Consider the following 16341-nt stretch of genomic DNA (forward strand, 5'->3'; position numbering starts at 1 on the left):
GGTCATGTTCTTTTTTTTTTAAATTCTAATTTGTTATATATGACAGCAGAATGCATTGCAATTCATATTACACACATAGAGAACAATTTTTCACATCTCTGGTTGCACACAAAGTAGAGTCACACCATTTGTGTCTTCATACATGTACTTAGGTTATTGATGTCCATCTCATTCCACCGTCTTTCCTACTCCCATGTCCCCCTCCCATCCCCTCCTCCCCCTTTGCACTATCTAAAGTTTATTCTTCCCATGCTCCCCTGCCAACCCTATTAGGAATCAGCCTCCTTATATCAGAGAAAATATTCAGCATTTGTTTGTTTGTTTTTTGGATTGGCTAACTTCACTTAGCATTATATTCTCCAACTCCATCCATTTACTGAAAATGCCCTGGGCATATCTTGAGTGTTAGAAATTCACTTGTTCGGATCTACTCCTTGCTTACCTCTGGAGCCGTTTAGATATACTCCATCACTTTTAGGAGCTACAAAGCCATTTCATGTCCTTGGGTCAGGAACCTTTCTCTAAGATTCCAATGAAATAGGACTGCAAAATTTATTGGCCTAGAACTTCACATCACTGGGTATTTTTTTTTAAAGATAAATATAGTCAACCAAAGAACGAACTGTGTTGACAACTGGTAGTGGGGACAGGAGACACTACAAAAGAACAGGGAAAATCAACCAGACTTTATCAACTCCACCAGCCCTTCCCCTGTGGATAGCAGGAGACACTAGCCACTTCCCCCTTTACAGTTTTAACTAAAAGGAGTATTAGAGAGGTGAATTAACATTTAAAAAGAATGTAAAAACTCAGAGCTGTTCTAATGATGATTAATGGAGAGCTATAAGGGGGCCATGACCTGCTAGTGTCATTAAATGGATTGGCAGGTTTCTGAGCATTAATTATAAATAGCCACAGGAGTTCTCTGCTTAACAGCATCATGATAAATCCAAGTCTCTAAGAGAGAAGAAGAGCAAAATGGGGAAAAAGTTTATGTGTGAACGTCTGCCCATGTGTTGTTGGGGAGCAAGACAGTGTGAGAACAGAGGAAATGAGATAAATGATAAATTAGACCCTGCCAGTCAATCACATTTTCTAAATGTTTTATGTCCCAAAAGCTATAAAAGCAATATTCCTCTCTGCCCTTATTGGAACCATTTCTGTACAGCAATCACATCAGTTTCCTCAGGGATTTCAACTGAAATGTGCTCTGCCTTTTCTTTTTTATATTTACTCTCCAGCCTGTGACCAAGGAAGGGGCAGAGTCCGCATACAAATGGGGAGGAGAGAGACCCAGTGACCAGGCAAGGCACCGGGCAAGAATGAGAGGCGCTGACTGGCAGGGGCACGTGAGAACCTGTGAAGGGAGCCCTGACTCCTGCCTCCACCTCAGCAAAGCAAAAAAAAAAAAAAAAAAAACCAGCAGAGGTGCTCTTGGTTTCCATCCTGGAGAATGTCCTGGAGCCTTGGAGAAAGGTCTAGTAGCTGTGAGCACTCGCCAAAAACTTTGCTGACTCCAGAGACTATGCACCACGAGGGCAAGGACTGGTTCTTGTTGTCATTTTATTCATAGCTGCATCTTCAGAGACTAGGACAGTCATGGGCACCCTGAAAGTACTTGTTGAATAAAGAGTGGGTAGATGGAGTCTTCCATTACTGAGAGGGCATGCAGGCCTCGTGTCAAGATCTGAAGAACCTCTGGGTGGATGAGCGTTCAGGTAATGAACACACAGCTTTACCAAGGCTCTCCTCTTAGAAGGCCTTTGTTGGCCCTGAAGTGGTAGGATACCAGCTTTTCTCTTAACTTTTACTCAGATTCTCTACCTTTCAAAACTCGAAGCCCACTTTCCTATGAGAATCCAGAGAGATGGATGGCCTGGTCCAAACTCACTCAACTCACTCATTAAACGGTCAACAAGGAGTCCCTTCCAGGCTTCCCTCCATTACACACCTGACCTTTCCCCTTGACTTCCCAGCAGCTGGTGGGCCAAGTAAGCTCGGCCTGTGACTGGGGCCTGGTGTCAAGGAAAAGCCTGCGATCGTTCCACAGAAAAGTGGTTCTCCATGAATCTCCCTCCTCAGGTGACAAGAGTCCTTTGGGTCTTAGCTTTTGCCTATGATGGAGAAGAGATGAAGGAGGATGGGTCAGGAGAGAAAGGGAGCTCAGGGAAGAAGGAATGACAGCAGGGAACTCCAAGCTAGGATTTGGAATAATGGATCCTCTTGGACCATGTTGTATTTTTGCATGTGGTTCTTTTCAAGGTTTTCCTCTACAAGTCATTATTTCAGCTGATTGGAAAATGGTGTTGAAAGACCTGCTTCTCCGGTACAATTTTCTTCATATCCTATTAGTTGCAATACAATTACAGAGAATACATCAATTCCTGGCCTGCCTGCTGCTGCTGCCAGAGCCGCCTATTAAAAAGCGGCCTTATTAATGGAATTGTACATCTAGGATTAATCGGCTTGCATTGGCCATTTACATTTCTCATTCCACAAGCACTTTTGTTTGCTTAATAGGCTGAAGGAGGTAGGAAATGACACAACAAAAGCCTCTCCCAATTGCCACGCGTATCACTGGTGGATTTAATATCCCCTTCCTTCTTTCATCCTGAAGTGCTGCATAGGGATAAGATCTGGCACATGCCACTAGGGAAAAGTGAAGCAGCAGCTAAATAGCAATTGGTGGGAAAGAGGGAAGGAAGGAGGAGGCAGAAAGACAGGCAGGAGCCAAAGGAAATACTGCGCTTTTGAGCAGGAGCACAGGCCCCTAATCTCTGCTGTTTCTGAGAGTTGTAGCTCATAGGAACAAAGGCCTAGAAAAGCAGGACACCTGTGCACGGGCAGGGGCATGGATGGAAGGGGTTGCTCTGCACGAACAGAACGGACCTAATCTCCCTTTAGCCATGAGTGGCTTTCGTGACTCAACCTCTACCCAGGCTGAGCTGGTGACTCTGGTTGAACTCCCTGACCTGTACTCATTCCTCCATCACTTCCCACTTATAGCTTTGGGTTAGCACATTTCAAGTTTCTCTACTTGTGGGGTGTGAGTGTAATCAGGGAAGTCCATTCAGCTTTGTTTCCCTTTTGTCATGGATGCCCGAGAACGGATAGTTTCAGGAAGGAAAATTGAGGGAGATTAGGTCCATTCTGTTCACAGCAGAGTCTTTGAGCTCACTGTGTCCCAGAATATCAGCTGAGGGTGGCTGCCTCAGCAGAAGCACTCTACCTAGGCAAAGGTGTTCCGGACAAAGGGAGGTCTAAGTCCATCCCAACGGGCCCAGAACAAAATCATTAATGCTTTACTACAGGGGAGTAGTGTTCAAAGTAGGGCGGAAGGGAGCTGAGGGTACTCCTGGTCCTTCCTCCTCTGCATGGACTCTCTGAAAAGTATGGATAGAATACATTAAACACATACATGCATTTATTTATTGCCCCTTCATTAAAGAACAGGAAGCCTGTACTGGCCTGCAGGGAGTGCCCTAGGGTATTAAAGAGCTCAGGAAAAAGTCACTCAAAAATAATAGACATTGGGATTTTGTCCTCGCATCCTGATCTCAGGATTAACTCAGCTTTCCAGACTTTCAGACGGGCAGGGGAATGGATGGAAGGGGTTGCTGAGCAGAGTGCTGGAGTTTGGAAGAAGATGTATAAGTTCTTCTACTGGGTGGAACTTCCCCCAGTAAACAATAGGTGTCCTGACTGGTGACCAAGCACCCACCTGGTCATCAGCATCCTCTGCCTTCTTTTCAACTGGCTCCAAGAGGCAAGGTGCACTGATTAAAGTGCACCCTTCAGAAAATGATGCTTTATTGAATTTGCTTCTCCTTCTTCCCTACCCCCAGTTATGAGCCAAGGAGGTTTGCATAGGTCAGAAATGACAGACAGCTGAGGCCTATGAAGCAGAAATCCCTTCCCAGTCAGAGACCCTGTGGTTATGCAGAGGGCTCCAGTCCCTAGGTTGGTGTTGCCTCGGCAGCAGAGGCAATGTATGTTGAAGCTCTGTAATACAGTATGACTTTTTACTTTAATGGAATTTTCCTAGACCACTAGGAAAAAAAAAAGACTCCATTAACCACACTACAAAGGCCTCTACTTATTAGTATTTTAGAACAGTGGCAAAACATTTCTTGAATCTAATTATTGCTGACAAATATGAAAATTGAAATCAAAGTTAAATTTTCAGCTCCCGTGCCTCATATGCTAGCCTTCTCTGACTTCGACTATTGCATCAACACATTTATGCTTCCAATAGTTTCAGCAGAAGATTGGTTATTTTCCCTCTCCTCTAATACCGCCCTCTTTCCTTCCCCAGGGCTCCCACTCCCTCCCCAGCATGGACCCTATATATTTTGAAGCATTAAATCTGACATATTCATCTTGGTGGCTGGCACTAGGTAACTAACTTTATGTTTACCTGTCACAGATGCAGAAATGAGCTGAGCCGAGTGCTGGAGAAGCTACTTCTGTGTCCCTACCCTCTCCTTCTGCCCCCAGTCTTAGCCCTTCTGTTTTTCAGATAAAAGTCATTTGACTGATTTCAAATTCCTCGTGATATCAGGACAGAAAAAAAAAAAGGACTTGTCAACACCTTTCTTTCTTTTCCCCTATTAAGCATACTGTAAAAATCAATCCCTTTTGTCACTTCCCTCTGCTTGCGAGAATGTTTAATGGATGTCAAGGGAGCTAATGATCGCTGGTAGAAAATTCATTTTAGATTTGCTATTTATAAAGTACTCAGTACTCAGGTGGGAAATTAACATGAGGAAAGAAGTCGGGTGGGGTGGGGAGGCTGGTGGTGCAGAGCAGGGGCCCTGTCAGGCTGGCAGTTGCTTTTGCAGAGGTGGGACCCAAGGCATCCTGGGGACACAGGCACAGGTTGGAGAGAGGTCATGTGGGATAGTGCAGGAGTATAGGCTCAGGAAACCTACAGGCCCAGGCAAGTTGACCTTTCTGAGCCAAAATTTTCTCAGCAATAAAATGATATCTATAACACTTACCTTACAAGGTTGTGGAAAGGATTAAATAAAATATCACACATAAAACATTTACCAGTGCCTGATACATAGTACTAGCACATACGTAATAAATATTAAATGTCCTTCCCCATAGCCCCATGTGGTTCAGATCGGGAGAGGATGGATCAGCACTGACATGCTCAGGATTGAAAATGGACCTGGCCACGGGTGCTCTCACACACAAGCCTACTCCACATAAGGATCCTGAGCACCACCTATTACCCGGCTTTCAGGTAATTGGGTCAGCCAGTGGTTCTCCAACTTGAGGATGCATCTGAGTCACCAGGAGGGCTTCTTAATACACCGATTGGGTAAACTAACACCTCAGCATTTTAAAGTCCGCAAGGCTGAACTAGGGTGCAGAATCTGCATTATGAACAAATTCCCAGGTGAAGCTGACACTGCTGGAACCCACTTTGAGAATCACAGAGATACATATGCAAACTGAATTTTCTCCTCAAAATAGTAATGAATACCACTCTACCCCAGCTTGTGCTTTTATTTTCTACCTACTATTTCCATTATGAAACAACCCTTCCCCACTTCTGACCTCAAAGCTAGTGGAGGACTCAGAATTTTGAAGCAAATCACTGAAAGCTAGTTAATTTCCTTGCAAATTTTACATCACTTTCTGAAGAGGCAAGTGGTGAGGTTAACTTTTGGGTTTGTTTCAATACGTAGCTGAGCCTCAGTTTCCCTTCCTTCTGGATAGTTGATTTCTCAAGTACTCAGATGGATCAACTTTGTGCCCCTAAGTTCTCTGTCACATATGGAACACCAAGTCAGGGAGCTCTGGGGTACTCCTTACCCTTCTGCTGTTTTCTCCTTTTCCTGGGCTTCCCTTGGATGCTTCTCTGTTATATTTGGATTAACTGCAAATCTCCTCTGATTACTCACTCTCTGTTGAAACAGACAACCTGTTGCCACGTGTTTGATTACTGAAACCCAGGGGAGATCCTATTTGTAATGCAGCCAGTTACAGTACACTCAGCATTACACACACAGTCACTGAGCTGCTAATTCATTGTCTAAGAAGTTGCTTTTCAGTTTCTGATTTTTCAATAATAGGCTTCTCACGAAGCTCTTAAGCTTCAGAAATAAGCCGAAAACTGCTTTTCCAGTCATTTACATAAACACAAGTGGATCAGGAAAAAAGAGAAAGGAAAGGAATAGTTTTACATGTTATCCTGGGACTCTGGGAGCCTGGGGGATAAGCATGTTGAGGCTGCAGTTCTGAAAAAGTGCAATGGGAAGTATGGAGTTTTGCTGAATACCTGGCACCAAAGCGAATGATAAATCTTGAAATTTCTCCTGACTCCTAGGCTGTGGCTTGCTGAGGCTGGGCGGTTATTCTGAGCACCAGCAAATTGTTCTGTCAGCAAGCCGCTCCCTCAGGTGCATCTTGTTAGGAAGCTTGTCATTCATTCCCCTGCCATGAGACCATGGGCCCATCATCTGAGGAGGCATACTGTCACCTGGGACAGAGAAGGGTTGGCCTCCAAGAGAGGGAGCTCCATCTCCATGAAGGGTGCTTCATGCCTCTCTTGAGGGGGACATGGATTCAGGATCTGGTCTCTGACATGTGTTTAGTTATTGGACTGAGAAGAAGAACTTTCTGGTAAGTGTGCTACTTTTAACCAACATCTTATTCCACCCTCTCTCTCTCTCTCTCTCTCCCCCCTCTCTGTCTTTTCTCCCCACTTTCTCACTCTATTTCTCGTTCCAAATATAGATCATTCAAATAATACAACAAGCCAGAAACAATGGCAGCCATTTTTTTCTTTTCTGCCAAATCATATCCATCCCTATTAAAAAGGAAATACATAGACCATGAAAATTCACTTTGACCTTTTATATACCAATTCTGATTCCTTATGCACCTAATATTTGTAGGCAGAGAGTGGGATACTAAACTAAAAAGAAACAAACCCCGAGATGCCCAATTAGAGTTTCAAAAAAAATTAATAAATAATTTTAGGATAAGTATATACTATGCATAATTTTTTAAAATATTGTTTTATGGAATTTAAATTTATCAAACATCTTAGATTTTTTATTAGCTAAATCTGGGCAAAAGAGAATGTACAATTTCTTATATAACTTATATATTTACACCACTTAATACCACCAAGATTTCTTGGATTCTGTGGTTTGGTGGGTTTTTTCCTAAGGCAGATGTATCTGAGGGAAACAAACCCCTCCTACTAAAGTTTGGATATGATTTGAGTGTGTCCCCCAAGTCGCTGTGCTATGCTCATCCTCAACATAGCAATGTTAAGGGGTGGTAATACCTTTCAGAGGTGCAGCCTTATAAAAATGTTGGCAAGGATGTGGTGAAAAAGCTATACTCTTACATTGCTGGTGGAGTCCCAAATTGGTGCTACCACTATGGAAAGCAGGATGGAGATTCCTCAGAAAACTGGTAATGGAGCCACCATTTGACCCAATTATCCCACTTCTTGGTTTATACCCAAAGGACTTACAATCAGCATACTATAGGGACACTGCCACATCAATGTTTATAGCAGCTCAATTCACAATAGCTAGGCCATGGAACCAACTGAGGTGTCCGTCAATAGATGAATGCATAAAGAAAATGTAGTATATATACTCAATGGAATATTACTCACCTTTAAAGAAAAGTGGAATTATGGCATTTTCCAGTAAATGGTTGGAATTAGAGAATACCATGCTAAGCAAAATAAGCCAATCCCACAAAAACCAAAAGCTGAATGCTTTCTCTAATATGCAGATGCTAATTCACCATAAGGTTGGGGGGCACTAGGGAAGAATAGCCTTACCTTAGATTGGGAAGAGGGAAGTGATCTGAGAGGAGGGAAGGGGGTGTGGGGATAGGAAAGATAGTAGAATGAAACAGACATTATTACTATATGTATATATGTGACTGCATGGCCAATATGATTCTGCACCATGTACACTCAGAAAAGTGAGAAATTATATCCCATCCATGTATGATATATGAAAGTGCATAAATACATTCTACTGTCATGTATAACTAATTAAAACAAATACTTTTTTTTTTTAAAGAGGTGCAGCCTTGAGGGAGATACTTAGGCCGTTGGGTGATGCCTTCAGAAGGCTCTCAGATGGGTATCACTGAGTAGGTTAGTTCTCACAAAACTGAGTTGTTTGTTTGTTTGTTTGTTTGTTTGTTTGTTTTTGGTACTGGGGATTGAACCCAGGGCCTCATGCTTTTCAGGCAAGCACTCTACCACTGAGCCACACCTCCCGCCCCAAACTGAGGTGCTATCAAGAAGGACGCCTGTCCTGAGTCCCTCTGGCTTTCTGTGTCATCAATAGATCCCTATCCCGCGTTTACTCATCATGACACTATTCACCAAGGGGGCCCTTACCAGAAGTAAAATTGATGGGTCACCCAATCTCAGACTTTCATCCTCCAGACTTTGATAGACTTCTTTTCTTTATAAAGTACCTAGACTCGGGTATTTTGTTAACAGCTACAGAAAATAGATTGATACAGCTCCCACAGGAAATGATCCTTGACCTTGGCTTCCTCTTGGCCCTTAGCACCCAACCCATCTGCAGTGAATTTTCACTTTGCAATTCCTTTAAATCAGTAGTTCTCAAAAGTCAGTGTGAATCACCTGAAGGAATTCTTAAAACAGAGTGTCAGGATCCAGTATCACACTTTCTGCTTCAGAGACTCTACCTAGAGATCCATGGTCTAAAACATTATGAGCCACTGACCTTTCCACAATTTCCTAGGGAAGATTAGAAATAGCCATCCCAGTGAAGACTAAGTATATATAAAAATTATATATTAGAATAGGTTTCAAAGAATTTTTGTTTTTTCAGACTTTTAAATTCTTTTCCTGACCTTATTTATTCCATTACTCACAACATTAGCATGGGTATGTAGATTGGTACCAATCTTGCAAGAAGACCATTCCTGGCAGAAAGGAGCATATGCAAAGACACTGAACGATGGAGGGCATAAGTTCAATATCAAGAGGGAATAAGATGGAGTAAGGAAAATTCTAGAGACGTAGACTACGGCAAGGTAGGGAAGGACCTTCTACCTAAGAGGAAGGAGAGGAAGATGACACTGATAGGAAGCTGTTAGACTTTGGATCAGGAATGTAGACTCATGGGTTGAAGACTTGTTCCCCAATTGGTGGCACAATTGGGAGATGGTAGAAACTTTAGGAGGTAGAGACTGGTTGGAGGAGTAGCTCACTGAGGCATTGCCTTTGAAGGGAATGTGAAGGGTGTATTGGAAATCCAGCCCCTTTTCTAGCCTGTTTCCCTTTCTTTCTCTCTCCCTCTCCCTCCCTTCCCCAACCTCTCCCTCTCTCTCTCCTGCCCCTCTCTTTCTTGGCCATCATGAGGTGAGAGACTTTGCTGCATGATGATGTGCTACCTACCCACCATGATGTTCTTCCTCAACACTAACCTAAAAGTAATGCATTCAGCTGATCCTGACCATGGACCAAAATCTCTGAAACCATGAGTCAAAATAAATCTTTCCTCCTTTAAGTTGATTTTTCTCAGGAATATTGTCACATTAATGAAAAGCTAATATGGAAAAACTGGTACCAAAAAGCAGGATTGTTTCAGTGACCATGTGGTTCAGAAGATATTAAAGCTGTTTTAAGGAGCAATTTTTAAAAGATTGGAGAATCTGGCTAGAAAAAACTCAGAATGCTGTAAGCAGCGCTTAATAGTTCATTTTGATGGGAGCTCAGAAGAACAAAATGCTGATAGGAGCATAGACAGTAAAGATTGTACTCCTGAGGTTTCAGTCCTCATTTCAGATAGGAATGAAGACTCTACAAGGAATTAGACAAGAGGTCATTTGTAATACATTGTGGCAAAGAACTTGTCCATCTTTTGTTCATGATCTAAGACTGTGGGATACTGAGTTCAAAGGTGATGGACTAATAAATCTAGTGGAGGAAATTTCAAGGCAGCATAGCATTTGATCATTGGCATGGGTAGCACTGGCGGTTTTTAGGAAGGTTTACAGTGAGAATAATGAGCAAAAATCAGAGGAGAAAGAGTTGAAAAGCTTGCATTCTGGCCAAAAAAAGAAGTGCATGTTAAGTCGTAGCCAAGGAAGGATTACTGTTGAAGAGATTAGTGACATTAAAAGAAACTAAGTACATTGCACTGAGACAATAGGAGTGATCCTTTGAGAACATTTCAGGATTCAGCAAGACCCCACTCCTCATGGGCTCAAGGGTGTAAGACCACACAACTCTTCATTTGAGAAGAGACCTCCAAAGTGCCCTGCTCCCTCGGGGTCTTCTAGGGAACTGATTGATTTTCCCACATTTAGCCATCCAAATACTCAGAAGTTACTGCAGCCATGGCCCAAGTGGGCACAGCTCCTGCTGGACTTGAACAGCAGACCTTGGTGATCTCTACATTACGCCGTTTTACTAGTGTTAACAGATATGCAGGATGCAAGAGTTGTGAAGGGTCACCGAGACCTCCACTGGGATTCCAAAGGAAGGCCTGGAAGGCTAGGCAGCATGCGGCAAGGTTGGAATCCCTGCTGACAGACAGAAAGGGTGATGCCTGGAGCTGTAAGAGGGAAGCCAGATCTGCAATGGAAACATCAGAAAGTTGAAGATGCCGGAAACACAGAATGTTCAAGGAAAGCTGCAGACAGCAAGTCGAGCCACCCCAGAGAGAAGCCATGTGAGCTGAAGTTGGCAAGGGCATTGGGGCGTCCTAAACCATTTGGAACTTGTACCTCCCCACCATATGCCCTAGATACAGGATAGGAAATTTACTGTTTGCCCTGCAGGATTTCAACCTTGCTTTGGTCTAATGCTTCCTCTGTATTCTCCTATTCCTCTGTTTTGAAATGGAAATACTGACTCTGTGCCATTGTGCATTTTTAGCTTGTAATGTCTTTTTAAAATTTTTACAGGGGCTAAATCAAAGAGTTTGGCTTGGGTCTCAGAGAGACTTTGGACTTGGACTTCTGAGCAAGACTGGAACTGTTAAAACCATGGAGACACGTGAACATGGACTGAATTTTGCATTGTGAAATGGGCATGAGGTTTTGGGTACCAGGGAAAGAATGTTATAGTTTGGATCTGAAATGTCTTCCAAATGCTCATGTGTTGATGCTCATGTCTTGATCCCTAGCTGGTGACACTTTGGGGGTGATAGGGAAACTTTAGGAAGCAGGCAGATTTGGAGAAATTAGGTCCCTGGGCATGTCCTTGAGAAAGATATCTTGTTCCTATTGACTCATATATGTTCTTTCTGGTGACCATAAGCTCCCTGACATGACATTTTGTTTTGCCAAAACACCAAAAGAACAGGGCCAAGTGACTATGGACTGAAATTCCTGAAAATATGAGCCAAAATAAATAATTTCTCCTTAAAGTTGACTTTCTCAGGTATTTTGTCATAGCAATGAAAAGATGACTAACCTAAAGGTATACTTACCAGTGCCTGTCCTGTTCAATAAGACTTATAAGTTTTGTCTTAATTTTCTGGTATGTATTGGTTCACAGAAGATTTCAAAAATATAATTCATATCAACATGAAAACAATATTCCAAGGAAGTATAAATATCCTGATTTGCTTTGGGGATAAAAACCTTTGATTCTTAGAGTTAATGATAGACTGGGATGAGAAAAGGATATTGTGTTTGATGTGAATATTCATAAATATATTTTATAGAAGTATGATCTGTAAAGGATATATGTATTTGATTCCTTGTAGAGTTTAACGCAAGAAAATTAAATAGGCAATGAATTCTGAACATGTTTGGGGAGATGGTCTAAATGACAGGACCAAAATTAGATAGAGAAAGAAAGTGGAGATAGATCATATTTTAAAAATCCAGAGAAAAGGGAATAGTGTGAGAAAAGAGTGGTTAATGTTGTAAGGAGACCTTATGGCTCACTAGTCAGCTCTCTTTCCCATTAAACAGTCAAAATATCTACTTTCTTGAAAACTCAGCCTGTATGTATCTGAATACACACACATGGACTTGTACACACACGCATGGATATACACAATGCTTTCCCTGCATTATGTACAAGGAAAACAGGAGCTATTAAACAGTAATTCCTTCAATTTTCTGCCATCAACCTTAAAAATAAACCTGCAGCCATACTGGACCAAGAACATTGAATTATCCCTTTTCCTTTTCATTTTTCTTTACTGAACTAAAATATGCATAACATACTATTTTTGAGTACACAACTCAGTGACATTGAGTACATTTATAGTGTTATATAACCATCATCACCATTCATTTCCAGAACATTGTCATCATCCCAAACAGGAAGTCTATATCTGTCAAAATACATTTCTGTTCCCAGCTTCCCCTGAGTCCCTAGTAATCTCTCTATGAATTTATCTATTCTAGATAGTTCATGTAATTAAAGTCATACTGTGATTATCCTTTTGTGTTTACCTTATGTCAATTAGCATGTTTTCAAGATTACTCATATTGTAGCATGTGGAGGAATTATCTTCCTTTTTTAAGGATAAATAATATTTCTTTGCAAGACATACCAATTTTTTTTTCATTAATCTATTGATGGTCACTTGAGGTTTTTTTCTTCCTTTTGGCTATTGTGGATAATGCTAATATAAACATTGGTAAACAATGTCTGTTTGAGTCCCTGCTTTCAATTTTTGGGGGTATATAACCAGGAATGGAATTGCTGAATCATATGGAAATTCTGTTTAGCTTTTTGGGGAACTGCTATACTGTTTCTACAGTGATAACATCACTTTACATTTCCACCAGCAATGCACAGACGTTTCAATTTATCCACCTCTTTGCAAACACTTGTTTTTTCCTCTTTCTTTCTTTCTTTCTCCCTTTCTTTCTTGTTAAGAAACATCCTAATGGGCGTGAGGTAATACCTCACTGTGGTTTTGTGTTTCCTGAATTACAAGTGATGTTGAAATACCTTATTTTGATGATACCAAGAATGTGGCAAGGCCTTAACCATACGTGAGTCCTATGGGGCTGAAGGCCTTTTCTGTCCTTTACAAGGGAAATGTTCATCTCTCTACTGTCCTTAAAAAAGTATCAATATTCCTTTTCCCTTTTCTGTGGTGATAACCCCAGAATTTGGGTGTGTGGTCAAGCAAAGTGGACAAGGCCTTCTTCACATTCCCTTGCATCTTGATCTGGCCATGTGAGTAAGTTCTCACCAAGGAGTGTGACTGGCAGTGCTGTGGCTAGGTTAGAAGCCTTCTCTGGAAGTCAGGGTGCCTCTGCACTCACCCCGTCTTCCTCCTCTCCTCCCTCATCTCATGACTGGCACACAGATGTTGCCACCTGAGACCAGGAAGTCAAAGCCATACGCCACAGATCCAAACAAAAGACAGGCCAGGGACTCTTGAGTTCCAGAACACCACACCAGTCTTGATCAGACTAGGCACAGTATTTTTATAATAGAAGGATAAACTTCTATCTAACTTAAGCCACTTTGATTCTATAAGAACTGAATCCAATTATAATGAATATTCCCCAATACATTTCCTCTTATTTACTTTAAATAATAATGGGATCAGTCCTTGTCTTCTCTTCAAGTCTCATTCTTTTACCTGTGCTCAGGATCTGCCAACCCTCCCACATGCTCATACCTCTGAGGGACTCACTAGGCCAGGTGTCTCCTAAATCTTCTCATCTCTCTTCCCTTCTACTGGCCCTTGCCCATCAGCATTCAAGCAAGTCTTTCCCATTATGTAAAAGCAACAATAGCATCCTCTCAGACGGTGGTCTTCCTTTTCCTTCATATTCTCTTCTATTTCTTTCTTTCTTAACAATAAGCCATCCACATTTTCTGACTCTACTTTTTTATCTCCCTACCATCTCCCACCCTATAACCATTCACACCAAGTAATTAGAAGATCGTATCATGACTAATGTCCCTTAATCTTTTAGAAACATTTGAAACCTTTGACATTGCAAATATCCCTACCTTTCCAAAATTTACATCCTTTGAGCTCAATGTTATCATGCTTTTCTCATTTTTCTCATGTGTTTTGGTCACTCCTTATCAATCTGCTTTACCATATCTCTTCTCTTCCCTACCTGCAAATACCTGTGCTCCGCCCTCATTGCTATCCATGTACCTCTCTATTCTCTCACTAGAGTAATTAATTGTATCTGTGTTGAAGACTTCCTTTGTTCAAGCCCAGGTACCTCATTAGAATTCCAGCTCCATCTGGCTAGCTTCATATTGTGGAGTTTCTTAGAAATCCGTTGTGACCCAAATTATGTCTATTACCATTTCTCTAAACCCACCACTGAACCACTCATCCAGAGACTAGAAGTACTGTTATGCTTTTCTTTATCGCTTATCATCCTCTTTACTTTCCATCTCCAAGTCTTAATCCTCCCCTTCCATAACTTCTGAATATGCTCATGTCTCTCCATTTCTTCAACTTTCATGCTGGTGGCCTCATGCCTAACTGGCTGCAATCTCCTCCAGAACACTCCCATTCCTCTAGTCTTATTCCCTTTAATTCCCATGTTGTAACTTGAATGCCATTTGGACATTTTGAACAACTCCAACTAATTTTCTTTAGAAATTACAACCAAAAATCTGATCATGTTACCATCTAGCTTGAAAATCTTCAATAAGAAAAATCTTCAATAAGAGTCATGCAAATGCTGAGCACTAGCTACCTCTACCAATAACTCTTGTCTTTCTATGTACATCCCCCTTCTCCTCACCACTTTCCCCCAAAACCATACAAGTGCACTCAACCCAGCCAGATTTGATTTTGGAATCCTGAATTCCTATCACACTGTTCTGCCTCCATACTTTGGCAAATGCACTTTCCTCCACTTGTAGCAGTTATCGCTCCTCTCACCTGGGTGAATCTACTCATGTCTGTCTCTCAGATTTAATACCTCTTCCTTACAGATGACTTCTCTGACCTGAAATGTTTCTCAGGTGTTGCCATAGCGAACGTGACTTGCTTTGTTCACAATATTTTGAATTGTCTATTCCACCGAGAATAAGAACCGTGTCTGCCTTGCTGTTCATGCCTAGTACGCAGTAGGGTCTAAGGAAATGATAGTGGAATGGATGGAATATAAATATGAGCAGAACCTTCCCATATCCTCAGATTTTTTTTGTTGCTTCTATTTTATCATAAATCTTGATGATGTGGAAATGTCATCTCTATGTCATTTGAAGATGACACAAAACTGTTAGTGACAGCTCATCAAGATTCCAAAATAATCTCAATGGATTTAAATAATGGACCAAAGCTGCAATAAAATTCAAGTGTTTTAAAGAGACATTTGAGGGAAATCAACTACAAGGAAGGATAGGAGAGGTCTTCCACAATCTTTTTTTTTTTTTTTTTTAAGGAAAGGACAACCTCAGTATGAACCAAGGTGTAATAGATCTTTAAAAAATAAGAGAAAAGGAACTAACAAAAAAATTGAGTGGATCTGTATAACTGTAAACTCTAAACTTTTCAGGATATTAGTCCACTCCCCAGTACGCCAATCAGGTTACATCAGGAAGAGTCTGCTGTGGTAATAACTTTCAGGTTGATCATTATCAATCTGAACAGGTTCAAAAGATAATGATCAAGATGATTAGTGGTATGGAAACTATGTCCCATGACTATCACAAAAAGGAACTAAGGACATCAAGATAAGATAAGTAGAATCCATGATAGTCATCTCTTAGAAAGTGGATAATACAATCTTACTTGTACTCTGACAGCTCTAAAAGGCACAAATTAAAAAGAGGCACATTTTTGGTCCACATAGATGAAGAGTGTATTCACCTGCAAATAAAGAGACCCGATTAATTAGGATTATTTTTTTACAAGTGATGATAAGTATACAAATATGCATTCCAGAGTTGGTGAAACTGCTATTGCCTTGAACTTGAGCACCTTTCCTTAGTCTGAGTCAGATGAAATTGCCCATACTCAATTATTTTTGATCTATCAAAATAGCAACTCCATGTGGTTGGACCTAAAAGCTTTCTCACTGTATATTATTAGTTCTCCTGCTTGCATGTTAGCTCCTAAACCTTCAAGGCAATATTCCAGTCACTGGGCAAGAAGGGAAAATGATAAGAGCCAACCAAGTCCAGTTTCTAAAATTCTACCCAGCAATCTTGTTCTTACATATTGTTGGACTGAATTGCATTACATGATCACACCCAGCTATAAGGGAATCTAGGAGGTGAATATTTTATATGTGCCTATTTCTACCCTGTAAAAATTTAAGGGTACCATTTGTAAAAGGAGAGGATAGAATTGACATAGTGGAGGCATCAAGATGCCTACCAAAATAGTAAAGTATTTTTTACAGTGTTTA

General features: G+C 41.2%; 2 non-coding genes across 2 annotated transcripts; both read right to left on the reverse strand.

Moving 5' to 3' along the window:
• Positions 1-8196: 8196 nt before the first annotated feature.
• On the reverse strand, positions 8197-8277 carry Trnaf-gaa (transfer RNA phenylalanine (anticodon GAA)). Its single transcript has one exon. It is a non-coding gene; the product is annotated as a tRNA-Phe (tRNA).
• A 4665-nt stretch (positions 8278-12942) lies between these two features.
• Positions 12943-13068, reverse strand: LOC143393291 (U6atac minor spliceosomal RNA). The gene has a single exon (XR_013090587.1). It is a non-coding gene; the product is annotated as a U6atac minor spliceosomal RNA (small nuclear RNA).
• Positions 13069-16341: the final 3273 nt, after the last annotated feature.

The sequence above is a fragment of the Callospermophilus lateralis genome, chromosome 2 (genome assembly GCF_048772815.1).
Source record: "Callospermophilus lateralis isolate mCalLat2 chromosome 2, mCalLat2.hap1, whole genome shotgun sequence".
NCBI classification, from domain to species: Eukaryota; Metazoa; Chordata; class Mammalia; order Rodentia; family Sciuridae; genus Callospermophilus; species Callospermophilus lateralis.